The sequence below is a fragment of the Hyla sarda genome, chromosome 1 (genome assembly GCF_029499605.1).
Source record: "Hyla sarda isolate aHylSar1 chromosome 1, aHylSar1.hap1, whole genome shotgun sequence".
Classification (NCBI taxonomy): Eukaryota; Metazoa; Chordata; class Amphibia; order Anura; family Hylidae; genus Hyla; species Hyla sarda.
In genome coordinates this window covers 333,655,114-333,669,366 of record NC_079189.1, presented here as the reverse complement: position 1 = coordinate 333,669,366, position 14,253 = coordinate 333,655,114, and the positions used below count along the sequence as shown (strand labels likewise).

General features: G+C 46.5%; 1 protein-coding gene and 1 long non-coding RNA gene across 3 annotated transcripts in view; one reads left to right on the top strand and one right to left on the bottom strand.

The window, feature by feature from the left end:
* Positions 1–14,253, bottom strand: part of ADAMTSL1 (ADAMTS like 1) — a 956,942-nt gene that overhangs the window by 345,248 nt on the left and 597,441 nt on the right. The gene's annotated exons all lie outside the window — the stretch shown is intronic.
* LOC130273270 (uncharacterized) overlaps positions 4,187–14,253 on the top strand; it is a 133,239-nt gene continuing 123,172 nt past the window's right edge. The window contains exon 1 of the long non-coding RNA XR_008843941.1: positions 4,187–4,429. This is a non-coding gene — a long non-coding RNA (uncharacterized LOC130273270). The remainder of the gene's footprint in view (positions 4,430–14,253) is intronic.

Genomic DNA, 14,253 nt, shown 5'->3' with positions numbered 1-14,253 from the left:
TCCGCCCCCCTTGATCTCCAGAATGGTGCCCGAATCTCCCTGTGAATGGCCCTTCCATGCATTCCCTATGGAAGCGCATAGAGAATACACGGTGGGTGCATGAAGGTGCACAGGAAGATTCAGGTACTGTTCTAGAGATCACGGGGGTCCCAGTGGTCGGACTTCCTGCAATCACACACTTATCCCCTATCCTGTGGATAATAGGGTATTCCACACAAAAAAAAAAAACTTTTTTTTTTCATATCAACTGTCTTCAGAGAGTTAAACAGATTTGTAAATTACTTCTATTAAAAAAATTGTAATCCTTCCAGAATTTATCAGCTGATGAAGTTGTTCTTTTCTGTCTGACAACAGTGCTCTCTGATGACACGTGTCTCAGGAACTGTCCAGAGTAGCAGCAAATCCCCATAGCAAACCTCTCCTGCTCTGGACAGTTCCTGAGACAGACAGAGGTGTCAGCAGAGAGCACTGTTGTCAGACAGAAAATAACAACTCAACTTCAGCAGCTGATAAGTACTGGAATGATTAAGATTTTTTAATAGAAGTTATTTACAAATCTGTTTCTGGAGCGAGTTGATATGGAATACCCCTTTAAATGCTGGAGTACTCCTTGAAAGCAATATTTGTATTGATATTAAAGGATTTTCACAATTTAGACACTTATCACCCTCAGGATAGGTGATGTTGATTGGTGAGGGTCTGTCCGCTGAGACCCCTTTCGATCATGAGAAAGGGTTCCTTTTTCCCACAGCATAAACTAATTGGTGGTCAGGCATTCAGGTTGTCACTTAATACACTCACTATGGGACACTGAAGAACGCTGAACGCTGTATTTAGCTATCTCCATTAGGGTATGTTCACACAGACAGATTACCTGCAGAATTTCCACCATTTTGCGACCATTGACTTCAATGGGTCAGCAGAAAATCTGCAATAGAGACAGATTTGCAGATTTTCCTTCTGACCCATTGAAGTCAATGGTAGCAATATCTGCTACGGAAATTCCGCAGGTAATCCACCCGTGTGAACGTACTCTTAGTCTGATAGAGAGTGAATAGATATAGGGAGAGATTTATGAAAACCTGTGCAAAGGAAAAGTTATCCAGTTGCCCATAGCAGATCGCTTCTTTCATTTTGCAGAAGGCCTTGTTAAAAATGAAAGAAGCGATCTGATTGGTTGCTATGGGCAACCGGGCTACTTTTCCTCTGGACAGGTTTTGATAAATCTCCTCAGTAGAGCATGCATGCCCAACTGCTGCTCCATTAAAGGAGTAGTCCAGCGGTGACCCAGTGGTGAACAAGTTATCCCCTATCCTAAGGATAGTGTCACGATTCGGCTGGCAGGTGGTGGATCCTCTGTGCCAGAGAGGGATTGGCGTGGACCGTGCTGGTGGACCGGTTCTAAGTTGCTACTGGTATTCACCAGAGCCCGCCGCAAAGCGGGATGGTCTTGCAGCGGCGGTAGCAACCAGGTCGTATCCACCAGCAACGGCTCAACCTCTCTGACTGCTGAAGATAGGCACGGTACAAGGGAGTAGACAAGAGCAAGGTTGGACGTAGCAGAAGGTCGGGGCAGGCAGCAAGGATCGTAGTCAGGGGCAACGGCAGGAGGTCTGGAACACAGGCTAGGAACACACAAGGAAACGCTTTCACTGGCACAATGGCAACAAGATCCGGCGAGGGAGTGCAGGGGAAGTGAGGTATAAATAGGGAGTGCACAGGTGAACACACTAATTAAGCCAACTGCGCCAATCAGTGGCGCAGTGGCCCTTTAAATTGCAGAGACCCGGCGCGCGCGCGCCCTAAGGAGCGGGGCCGCGCGCGCCGGGACAAGACCGACGGAGAGCGAGTCAGGTACGGGAGCCGGGATGCGCATCGCGAGCGGGCGCCTCCCGCATCGCGAATCGCATCCCGGCTGGGAGAGATATCGCAGCGCACCCGGTCAGCAGGTCTGACCGGGGCGCTGCAATTGCGAGGATGTTGCGAGCGCTCCGGGGAGGAGCGGGGACCCGGAGCGCTCGGCGTAACAGTACCCCCCCCCTTGGGTCTCCCCCTCTTCCTGGAGCCTGAGAACCTGAGGACAAGACTTTTGTCTCGGATGTTGTCCTCGGATGTTGACCGTCTTGGAGGCCAGAATCTCCTTCACCGAGAAGACGTCAGAAGAACCGGAAACAGGAGTGGGAGAAACAAGTTTGGGAGAGAAACGGTTAATGATGAGTGGTTTAAGGAGAGAGACATGGAAGGCATTAGGAATACGAAGAGAAGGAGGAAGAAGGAGTTTGTAAGAGACAGGATTAATCTGGCACAAGACTTTGAAAGGACCAAGATAGCGTGGTCCCAGTTTGTAACTGGGGACACGAAAGCGGACATATTTAGCGGAGAGCCATACCTTGTCTCCGGGAGCAAAAATGGGGGGAGTTCTTCTTTTCTTATCGGCAAACCTTTTCATGCGGGATGAAGCCTGTAAAAGAGAATTTTGGGTCTCTTTCCATATGGTGGAAAGATCACGAGTCACTTCATCCACAGCGGGCAAACCAGAGGGCAAGGGAGTAGGGAGGGGGGGAAGAGGGTGACGGCCGTACACCACGAAAAATGGGGACTTAGCAGAAGATTCTGAGACTCTGAAGTTGTATGAGAATTCGGCCCATGGTAGAAGATCTGCCCAGTCATCCTGGCGGGAGGAAACAAAATGCCGTAAATAGTCACCCAGGACCTGGTTAATTCTTTCTACTTGCCCATTGGATTGGGGATGATAAGAAGAGAAGTTTAATTTAATCTTGAGCTGTTTACAGAGGGCCCTCCAGAATTTAGACACGAATTGGACGCCTCTATCCGAGACGATCTGCGTGGGCAAACCGTGAAGACGAAAAATGTGTACAAAAAATTGTTTTGCCAACTGAGGCGCTGAAGGAAGACCAGGAAGAGGAATAAAATGTGCCATCTTGGAAAATCGATCAACGACCACCCAAACAACAGTGTTGCCACGGGATGGGGGTAAGTCTGTAATAAAGTCCATACCAATCAGTGACCAAGGCTGTTCGGGGACAGGCAGAGGATGAAGGAGACCAGCTGGCTTCTGGCGAGGAGTCTTATCCCGGGCACAGACAGTGCAGGCCCGCACGAAATCAACAACATCAGTCTCCAGAGTCGGCCACCAATAGAAACGAGAGATGAGTTGCAAGGATTTTTTGATGCCCGCATGGGGGGATTTGAGATCGCGGGGGGGGGTCCGACCGCTGGGGCCCCCTGCGATCTCCTGTACGGAGGTCGACAGCCAGCGGGAAGGGGGCGTGTTGACCTCCGCACGAAGCGGCGGCCGACACGCCCCCTCAATACAACTCTATGGCAGAGCCGAAGCGCTGCCTTCGGCAATCTTCGACTCTGCCATAGAGATGTATTGAGGGGGCGTGTCGGCCTCCTCTTCATGCGGAGGTCGACACACCCCCTTCCCGCAGGCTGTCGACCTCCGTACAGGAGATCACAGGGGGCCCCAGCGGTCGGACCCCCGCGATCTCAAACTTATCCCCTATCCTTAGGATAGGGGATAAGTTGTTCACCACTGGATATCTCCTTTAACACAGGGGGGGGGCCCGAACCCTGTGATCATTGGGGGGGGGGGGGGGGTAAGCATGGGGGCAAATTAACCCTAGCCGTGGTCTTCAACATTAAATAGTAGGGGTTGTTATGGACTACACAAATCCTACTATACAGCTCACTCTGCTGAAGGAGTTATCCTTGATTAGAAAAACATAGCTTCATTCATTTGGAAACAGCACCACTCTTGTCCTCAGTTTGTGTGCGGTATTGCAGCTCTGTACCATTGAAGTGAATGAAGCCAGTATTTTATTGAAGAAATCAGTTTTGTTTTTAGATTGCTAGAGAACCCCTTTAGGGTCCCCTTATACTTTAGTGTGACCATAGCCTTAGGGTCTGTTACAACACGTGCTGTTACAAAACTACAACTCCCAGCATGCCCGGACAGCCTTGGGCTGTCCGGGCATGCTGGGTGTTGTTGTTTTGCAACAGCTGGAGGCACACTGGTTGGGAAACACTACTTTAGACAAAAAGTAGGTTTTGGGCATCCCAGAACTGTACCCCATCCACAAAGCACAAGACTATCGCTAATAAACCTGCGGACGGTCCCCTTTGAGAATGGATTCCGATGCAGAAAAGAGCAGTAACTTGGTTGAAAAGGAAAAGTATTCCAGTATTTGACTTAGTGGTTATCATTTCTTTCTGAGCAGAGCCTCCACCCTCCTCCCCTTGTTCTGTCAGAACAGTAGCGTTCTTTGTAACTGAGTGCTGTTGTATTCTAGAGGGAAATATCTACCCAGGAATGCAGCTATACGCAACATGCCTGCCACATAACGAAAGGCATACTAACCCAGTAACAGCATCAGCGTCTCACTCATCGAAACACTGTTTCAAGGTAAATAAAACCTAATCGAGGATGTCAATATTTGGATATTTACCTACCTGGTATTAGAGGTTTGGGAAATAAGAGAATTCTCGTGCAAGGTTTTTATTTTTGTTATTTTTTATAATATTTCTGCTGTAAGGGGATGCGAGAAGTCAGTAAGGAAAGGGATAAAAATAATGATAATTTAGCATTCAATGCTGTAGAAAGATGATATAAAGATCTCATTATTACTGAGGAATTAGGCTATGTTCACACGGCGAAATGCCCATGTGAAATTCCACCGGAATATTCCACACAGACATTCTGCTGTAGCAGAGTCCCATTGATTTCAATAGGATTCTGCTGCACTGTGCTCAAGGTGGAATTTTTGCGGCAGATGTTGCTGACGCACATTTGTAGTGCCTTGTGAACCCAGCCTTATAGTGAAATGTGGGACTAAGTGGTCACTTAGAAGCTTTCTAAAGAGTCAATAATAATGTGCTATCTATTCTCCATTGATATCAGCACTGGGGGGGGGGGGGTGATGTTTGTTACCCATCCCCTCCATTTTCCTGGGCATTCGTCATATGTACTTCCCTCACATTCATCAAAGAGGCACAGTTTCTTCATAAGGTAGTTAGGTAGTTTAGATCTAGACAAGTTTCTAACTGTGGTTCAGGCTAGCATTAAAAGGGTACTCCGCCCCTAGACATCTCATCCCCCATCCAAAGCCGCTGAGAACCCCCCACGATCTCCTTTCTGCACCTGGCGTTCTTTTAGAGCATCCAGTGCAGCTCCAGAGGCTTGTTACATCACAGCCATGCCCCCCTCGTGACGTCACGGCCATGCCTCCTCAATGCAAGTCTATTGGAGTGGGCGTGATGGGCTGTCACGCCCCCTCCCATGGACTTGCATTGAGGGGGCATGGCTGTGACGTCACGAGCCTCCAACCTGCATTGCCAGTCATCCTGAACCGGATGTCTGGGGTGCCGCAGCAGAGATCACGGGGGTCCTCAATGGCGCAATCAGACATCTTATCCCCTATCCTTTGGATAGGGGATAAGTCGTCTAGGGGCAGAGTACCCCTTTAAGGTTCGCAAAAATGTGAAAGTGCAAAAAGTTTGCAACAAATTTACCACCAAAACACCAGGTAAAACCAATGATACATTCCCTGTGTTGTCTAGAGATTTGCCTAGCCTTCCACTCTAATTGTACAGTACTTCTGAGCATAATAAACACACACAGTAATATATATATATATATATATATATATATATATACAGCATTTTTAAAGACTACTCCACAATAGCTCATGGCTCAGGGCTCTTGGTCATGCTCATCACAACAGTTCAATGACCATTTGTCTAGGACAGTGGTTGGAGACTCCTGAACTTCCACCAATTTGACCTTTAACATGTCATATGCTTTGAAGTTTTGCTACAGTCTAGTGCTGACACCAACAATGTCAGAAGAGGTGTCACATGTTCTTTTAATGTTTCAATTATTTTCTGCAGTTTCTGCTGTTGGCATTACTTCTAATTATAACTCTTTAACCTTATGGCTGTCTGATCTTTTTTATTTTAGGTTTACATTTTAAGTTTCTATATATTGTATCAATAGAATTGCATTATTGGTTTTATGTCAGCCTTTCATTGTTACTACATGCTCTATGCTTTCCAGTTAAAGGAAACATAATTGAGCCATTATAAAGCAAAGGAATAAGGATCCATCATATCTATATAAGAAGCAATGATCACCCCTTAGTCCTGTTTTTTCACTCTTATTGCAGTGTGCCCCCACTGGGGTTCCTAGTTGCAGTGTGGTTGTCAGACATGTCACCCCCCCCCCCCTAAATTACACTATGTTGTTGATGCATTTTGTTGTATTTGATGCATTTTGTTGTATTTGCAGTCTATCTTCTAGTTGCATTGTTAATGTATATACTGTGTATTATGCTACAATCTGCAGCCCAGAAAAGACTGCTGTTGACCCAGGAGCCCCAGTCCTAATTCAAGGGGTCTTCTACTTTTCTATCCTCTAGGAGTCACCGAGACCAATAGGGCCACATCTGCTTACCACTGGTCATATGGCTAGGTGAGCCCACAAACCCACAAATTGTATTTTGTCACCAGATTCCGCAGATCCCTAGAATTAAATCTTAACTTGTGGTGTGCTCTGGTAAAAGTATAAAAACCTACCGTATATACTCGAGTATAAGCCGACCCGAATATAAGTCGAGGCCCCTAATTTCACCCAAAAAACCCAGGAAAAGTTATTGACTCAACTATAAGCCTAGGGTGGGAAATACATCATCCCCCCATGTCATCATCCAGACCCCCGTCATTAACACCCCTGTCATCTTCACCCTGTCATTTTCACCCCCGTCATCATCACCCCGTCATCATCCCCCCCCCTTCATCATCACCGCCTGTCAATCCCTTCAATGGTCGTCAACCTGCGGACCTCCAGATGTTGCAAAACTACAACTCCCAGCATGCCCCGACAGCCATTGGCTGTCTGGGCATGCTGGGAGTTGTAGTTTTGAAACATCTGGAGGTCTGCAGGTTGAAGACCACTGCCAGGCCTTCGTCATCATCCAAACCCCCCTTTAGTTTTCTACTCACCTCCCCTCGGTGGGAAGGAAGGGTGAGCTTGTCCGGGCCATCTATGCTGCAGGGTCCGTCCGGTGGGGAGGGTTAGTCATTCCGGGCTGTCCATCTTCACCGGGAGGCCCTCTTCTCCGCTCCCGGCCAACCCCGGACTAGTGACGTTGCCTTGACGACGACGCACAGGGACGTCCGTGCGCAGCAGACATCCCTGCACATGAACGTCACCGTGCATCGTCGTCAAGGCAACGTCACTAGTCCGGGGCTAGCCCGGAGCAGAGAAGAGGGCCTCTCGGTGAAGATGGGCCGTCCGGAATGACTAATCCTCCCCACCAGACGGTCCCTGCAGCATAGATGGCCCGGACCAGCTCACTCTTCCTTCCCACCGAGGGGAGGTGAGTATAAAACTAAAGGGGTTTTTTTATGATGACGAAGGCCCGGCAGTGGTCTTCAACCTGCGGACCTCCAGATGTTTCAAAACTACAACTCCCAGCATGCCCGGACAGCCGATGGCTGTTCGGGCATGCTGGGAGTTGTAGTTTTGCAACATCTGGAGGTCCGCAGGTTGAAGACCACTGAGAAGAGATTGACAGGCAGAGCGTTCACTCAAGTATAAGCCAAGGGGGGTGTTTTCAGCACGAAAAATTGTGCTGAAAAACTCGGCTTATACTCGAGTATATACGGTATATGACCTGAAAAAACACACCACAAACAAATTGCCTGACATTTTGCACTCCCACGAATCCGTTTTTGTGTGTTTTTTTTAAATACTAGGTTTTAGACTTGCCATTTTTTTCCTTTGGTGTTTTTTTCCTTTATTTTTATCATGGTCAAGCCATGTGATTATTTCATCATGTCCCTCAATGAAATGGGGAAAACAAATGGCAAAAAAATCTAATGCAAAACCCACATGGCATTTTTTGTAGCCTTTTTTGTTCCCATGAACATCTATTGGAGACAAACATCAAGATTTTGTCCTAAAAAAAAAAAAAGCCATAGTCTCAATATACTGCAATTTTGGAAAACTACCACTGGGCCTAAAACAAAAAATTACAAAGATGAGTGAAAAAATGGCAAGGGAAAAATCGGCAAGTGACTGTGGCGTTTTATAAATTTTCCTTATCAAGCTATTCTATATTGGACCATTTTTGGTTGTGTGGAGGACACATTTTTGCCATATCTTCTGCATACCAGCTTTCTCACTTTTTCTTTTGCTGCACCCTTTCTAATATAGAGGTCACTGCATTGTCTACAGAATTGCGTGCATTTATCCCATTATAAAGACACTTCAGCCTGGCTTTTCTTGGCTTGTCCCTCATTCAGACATTGTCCAGACATGGATGACACTTAGCACATCATCTATCTGATATCACAGTGCTTGTTATCCAGGGTGGGAGCATTAGCTAAATACATATTTATCTAGTATATGGGAGGTCATGCAATCGTTTGGCGCAACTCCTAAAAGTATCACAATGAGTTATGTGCAGTGTTACATAGATAAAGGTGTGAATTTACTGGGTTATCTTAACTCATTAAATGATAGCATTTTAGAAATACTGCTGCTCTCTAAGGGTTAAATGACATATTCAGATCTGCTATGTCTGTACTAGCATAGATGTCATGTCAGCAACATACCATAACTCCTTAAGGAAAATTCTAACCTTGTAAAAATAATATTAAGATCAATAAATATGTAACCTACCTCCCGGCACTAAGAAATTCAGAAAATCACTGTACAGATGACAAATGTTTATATGATGACATAATCTACTCAGTGCATAGACTTATCAGTCAATGCACTTATACAACCCCTGGTTAAAATAATGGAAACCCCACAGTTGGAAGATGGTCACCACGCTTCTTACTTCATAGCAAATATACAAATGATGACACATAGCAATGTATATTTCATAGCTAAACATACCTCAGATAATGATAGCAAACTATTTTCGTTAAAGGGGTTCACCACCTTTAAGAAACTTTATTGCAAAGTGTACTAATCATTACAGTAAGTGACTTACTGTTGCTTCGTGAGGCCCCATTCTGACCAATAATCAGGGCTGGACTGGGGATAAAAAGCAGCCTTGGAAATAATTTCATACCAGCCCCACAGCATTGTGACAATGTGACAGCCACCGGCCGCAGGAAAGCCTGACATTTGATTTGCCCGGCTTCCATAAGAGAACTATCTTGTGGCTGCACCCTGAAGTCAAACAACGCAGTCACAACATACAAGACGGTTTGTAGCCACTACACAAGCTATAAACACTATAGCCCAAGAGCGAAGCCTGGTCCTTGATTTGCCAGGCTCAAGTTCCATCGTGTTCAGGCTTGATGCTGTGCACTTTGACTTAAACTTTGAGTGCGCAACTCAGCAGACTTAATAATAATGAATAATAAATGTTTATATAAAAACCAAACAAGCAAGCACATTCTAGGTAGAAGCCACCAAGCAAAAGAGGGTGCAGGCCGTCTGTTAGGGACAGGGTCCAAAGTCCCAATAAGGATCCAGAAGCAAGTCCACTGCAGCACTCCAGATATTACCGGGAATAAAGTATACAGTAATCCCTCAATTTACAAAGGATCTTTTCTGGACCATGATAACTTGAAACCAGACTCGGCATACAATGTTACGGACAGTCCAGATCTGTGAAACGTGTCAATGGCTGGAAGATCTGACCAATCAGAATGGGCATTCACTGGTAAAACACCTGTATTACTAAAGTGTATGCACTGACTGGTGTCTGGCAGCGCCTCCTACAGTACAGGAAAGTATTACATGTTCTGTACTACTCTTTACCTGTACCAGGGTTAGCTGCTCCTTTGGAGGCCAGGTAAGGGGGGCTCCATTAATTTTTTATGACATTGCGTGTACTGTACAGGACCCTGAAGAAGCTCCTGTCCTCTACATAGACAGTGATTACAGCACCAGCAGCTCTGCCCCGGGTGCCACTCTCAAGGGACTGACCCGCCTCCGCAACTACTGAGGATCTGGGACACTCGTCCCAGATCCCCAGCAGACAGCGGTGCCTTCTTCTGTATGCGCGATACACGGACACACAGGAGAAAGCGTCCCCTCTGTGTGAGTAGCATCTGAAGCTCACACAGAGGAGACATGACCTCCGCCCCCACGCAGCATGCAGTACAGGCGCCGGTGACGTCACTCATCCGGCGCCTGTACTGTGGAGGGGAGAAGACACGGGCCCTGCAGCTGAGGAGATCGCTGCATGGGATATCAGGTGAGCATCCTTTTTTTTCTTAACCCTGCCTATACCTATAGGGAAGGGGGGGTGCTCTGCATATACCTATGGGAAAGGGAGGGAGAGGGGGGGTGCTCTGCATATACCTATGGGAAAGGCAGGGAGAGGGGGTGCTCTGCATATACCTATGTGAAAGGGAGGGAGAGGGGGGTGCTCTGCATATACCTATGGGAAAGGGAGGGAGAGGGGGGGGTGCTCTGCATATACCTATGGGAAAGGGAGGGAGGGGGGGTGCTCTGCATATACCTATGGGAAAGGGAGGGAGAGGGGGGTGCTCTGCATATACCTATGGGAAAGGGAGGGAGGGGGGCTGCTCTGCATATACCTATGGGAAAGGGAGGGAGGGGGGGTGCTCTGCATATACCTATGGGAAAGGGAGGGAAAAGGGGATGCTCTGCATATACCTATGGGAAAGGGAGGGAGAGGGGAGCTGCTCTGAATATACCTATGGGAAAGGGATGGAGAGTGGGGATGCTCTGCATATACCTAAGGGAAAGGGAGGGAGAGGGAGGGCGCTCTGCATATACCTATGGGAAAGGGAGGGAGAGGGAGGGGGTGCTCTGCATATACCTATGGGAAAGGGAGGGAGAGGGGGGTGCTCTGCATATACCTATGGGAAAGGGAGGGAGGGGGGGTGCTCTGCATATAACTATGGGAAAGGGAGGGAGAGGGGGGGTGCTCTGCATATACCTATGGGAAAGGGAGGGAGGGGGGTGCTCTGCATATACCTATGGGAAAGGGAGGGAGAGGGGGTGCTCTGCATATACCTATGGGAAAGGGAGGGAGAGGGGGTGCTCTGCAGATACCTATGGGAAAGGGAGGGAGAGGGGGGGTGCTCTGCATATACCTATGGAAAAGGGAGGGAGAGGGGGGGTGCTCTGCATATACCTATGGGAAAGGAAGGGAGAGGGGGGTGTAGCCCTGCATATACCTATGGGGAAGAGGGGGGGTATGTAGCTCTGCATATACCTATGGGAAAGAGGGTGGGGTGTAGCTCTACACATACCTATGGGGAAGAGGGGGGTGTAGCTCTGCATATACATATGGGAAAGAGGGGTGGGGTGTAGCTCTGCATATACCTATGGGGAAGGGGGGGTGTAGCTCTGCATATACCAATGGGGAAGGGGGGGTGTAGCTCCGCATATACATATGGGAAAGAGGGGGCGGTGTAGCTCTGCATATACCTATGGGAAAGAGGGGGGTAGCTCTGCATATACCTATGGGAAAGAGGGACGGGGGTAACCTTGCATATACCTATGGGAAAGATGGGGGTTGTAGCTTCACATACCTATGGGAAGGAGGGGGGAGTGTAACTCTGCATATACCTATGTGAAAGAGGGGGGTAGCTCTGCAGATACCTATGGGAAACAGGGGGTGGGGGTGTAGCTCTGCATATACCTATGGGAAAGAGGGGGTTACCTGGCTACCTACCTACCTGCCCTTTTATTGTGCAGGACACCAAGGAGGGCATTATTATAGTTTGTGGGTCTATAGATGGAAAGATTGTAGAGGAGGGGAGGGCACTGAAAAAATGCAGAGTCTGACATGTTTTTCCTGCATATGTTAAGAGATCCACATGGCGGTCTTATCCGGACGGAGAAGAAAAGGAAAGAGGACGCCGCTGATCAGAAATGACGTAATTGTGAGTCCCAAAATGTAACTGCAATCACTTATATGGTATACACATCCTGTGTACAGCTGATATCTACCGCCATATGGTCCTGTATATAATCACTTTTATTGTATACAGATTCTTTATAGTATACTGGTCTGTATATAGTGGTTTTATTCAGTACAGTATGGCGGTGTTATCCAGTTATTGTGTGGTGGTATATATTTGCTCCTTGTATACCAGTATTATTGGTCATGGAAATTTACCTACGTTAAAGTGTTTCTTACATATATAAATTTAAATTTATTGTGTGTGGGATTTGGGTGGAATAGGAGCGTGGCAGAAGATTGACGAGCTGCAGAGCCTAGCAGGGGCCCTTGCCTTTTTTTTGGTCCGGGGGCCCCGAGTGTTGTCAGTCCAACCCTGGGGGGAGGGTAGGGAGGGGGTGTAATTAAGGGTGGGGGTGCGTGTGTGTGTGCGTGGGGGGTGCCAAACAAAGGGTCCGCCCCGGGTGCCAAATGCTCTAGGTACGCCCCTGCCTTCAGCAGTTGCAAAACTACATCTCCAAGCATCCCTGGACAGCCAAAGGCTGTCTGGGCATGCTGGGAGTTGTAGTTTTGCAACAGCTGGAGGTCCGCAGTTCTGAGACTACTGGTACAGTGGGGAACAAAAGTTTGGGCACCCCAGGAATATTTTTTATTAATGGGCATAAAGAAGCCAAGGAAAGATGGAAAAATCTCCAAAAGCCATCAAATTACAGATTAGACATTCTTATAATATGTCAAAAAAAGTTTTATGTTATTTCCATAATTTACACTTTCAAAATAACAGAAAACAAAAAAATGGTATCTGCAAAAGTTTGGGCACCCTGCAGAGTTAATATCTTGTACTGCCCCCTTTGGCAAGTATCACAGATTGTAAATGCTTTTTGTAGCCAAGAGTCTTTCAATTCTTGTTTGAGGTATCTTTGCCCATTCTTCCTAACAAAAGTCTTCCAGTTCTTTGAGATTTCTGGGCTGTCTGTCACGCACCGTTCTTTTAAGGTCTATCCATAGATTTTCAATGATGTTGAGGTCAGGAGATTGTGAAGGCCATGGCAAAACCTTCAGTTTACACCTCTTGATGTAATCCCCCATTGATTTTGAGGTGTGTTTATGATCATTATCCATTTGTAGAAGCCATCCTCTCTTTAACTTCAATTTTTTCAAAGATGGCATCAAGTTAACATCCAAAATTTGCTGAAATTTTATTGAATCAATTTTTCCTTCTACTCGTGAGATGTTCCCTGTGCCACTGGCTGCAATACAACCCCAAAGCATGATTGATTCACCCCCATGCTTAACAGTTGGACAGAGGTTCTTTTCATTTAATTATGTTCCCCTTCTTTTCCAAACATACCTTTGCTCATTCCGGCCAAATTTGAATTTTAACCTCATCAGTCCACAGAACTTGTTTCCAAAATGCATCAAGCTTGTCTATATGTTCATTTGCAAAGTTCAAATACTGATTTTTGTGGTGAGGATGTAGAAGAGGTTTTCTTCTGATGGCTCTTCCATGAAGACCATATTTGTGCAAGTATCTCTTTATAGTGGAATAGTGTACCACAACTCCAGTGTCTGTTAGATCTTTCTGGAGGGATTGTGCAGTCAAATGTGGGTTTTGAATTGTTTTTCTCACAATCCTGCGAGCTGTTCTGTCTGATATTTTTCTTGGTCTTCCAGGTCTTGCTTTAACTTCCACTGTTCCTGATGACTGCCATTTCTTAATTACATTCCGAACAGGGGATATTGACTTCTGAAAATGTTTTGCTATCTTCTTATAGCCTTCTCCAGCTTTGTGAGCGTCAACTATTTTCAGTTTCAGTTTCTAGACAACTGCTTAGAGGAACCCATGGTGCTGATTGTTGGGGCAAGGTCAGATGAGTCTGGGCATTTAAAACCTTTGAAATTGACATCACCTTTGATGGTTGAGGACAATCCATGACACTGGCAGGTCTCTGCTTTGCAAAGGGGGCAGTGCATGCTATAAATTCTGCATGGTGCCCAAACTTTTGCAGACGCCATTTTTTATTTATTTTTTTGTTATTTTGAAAGGGTAAATGATGGAAATAAAATTTAACTTTTGTTGACATATTATAAGAATGTCTAATCTGTAATTTGATGCCTTTTGGAGATTTTTCCATCTTTCCTTGGCTTCTTCATGCACATTAATACAAATTTTGCCCAAACTTTTGATCCCCACTGTATAATGAGAGATGCGTCACCAGCCCCGCTAGAACCCACCCTGAGGACAAGTATCTCGGGAGCGTTTTTAAACAAGGATTACTCTGAATGTCAGAGTGTCTCAGAGAAACTAATAGTGTCCCAGATCGTGATG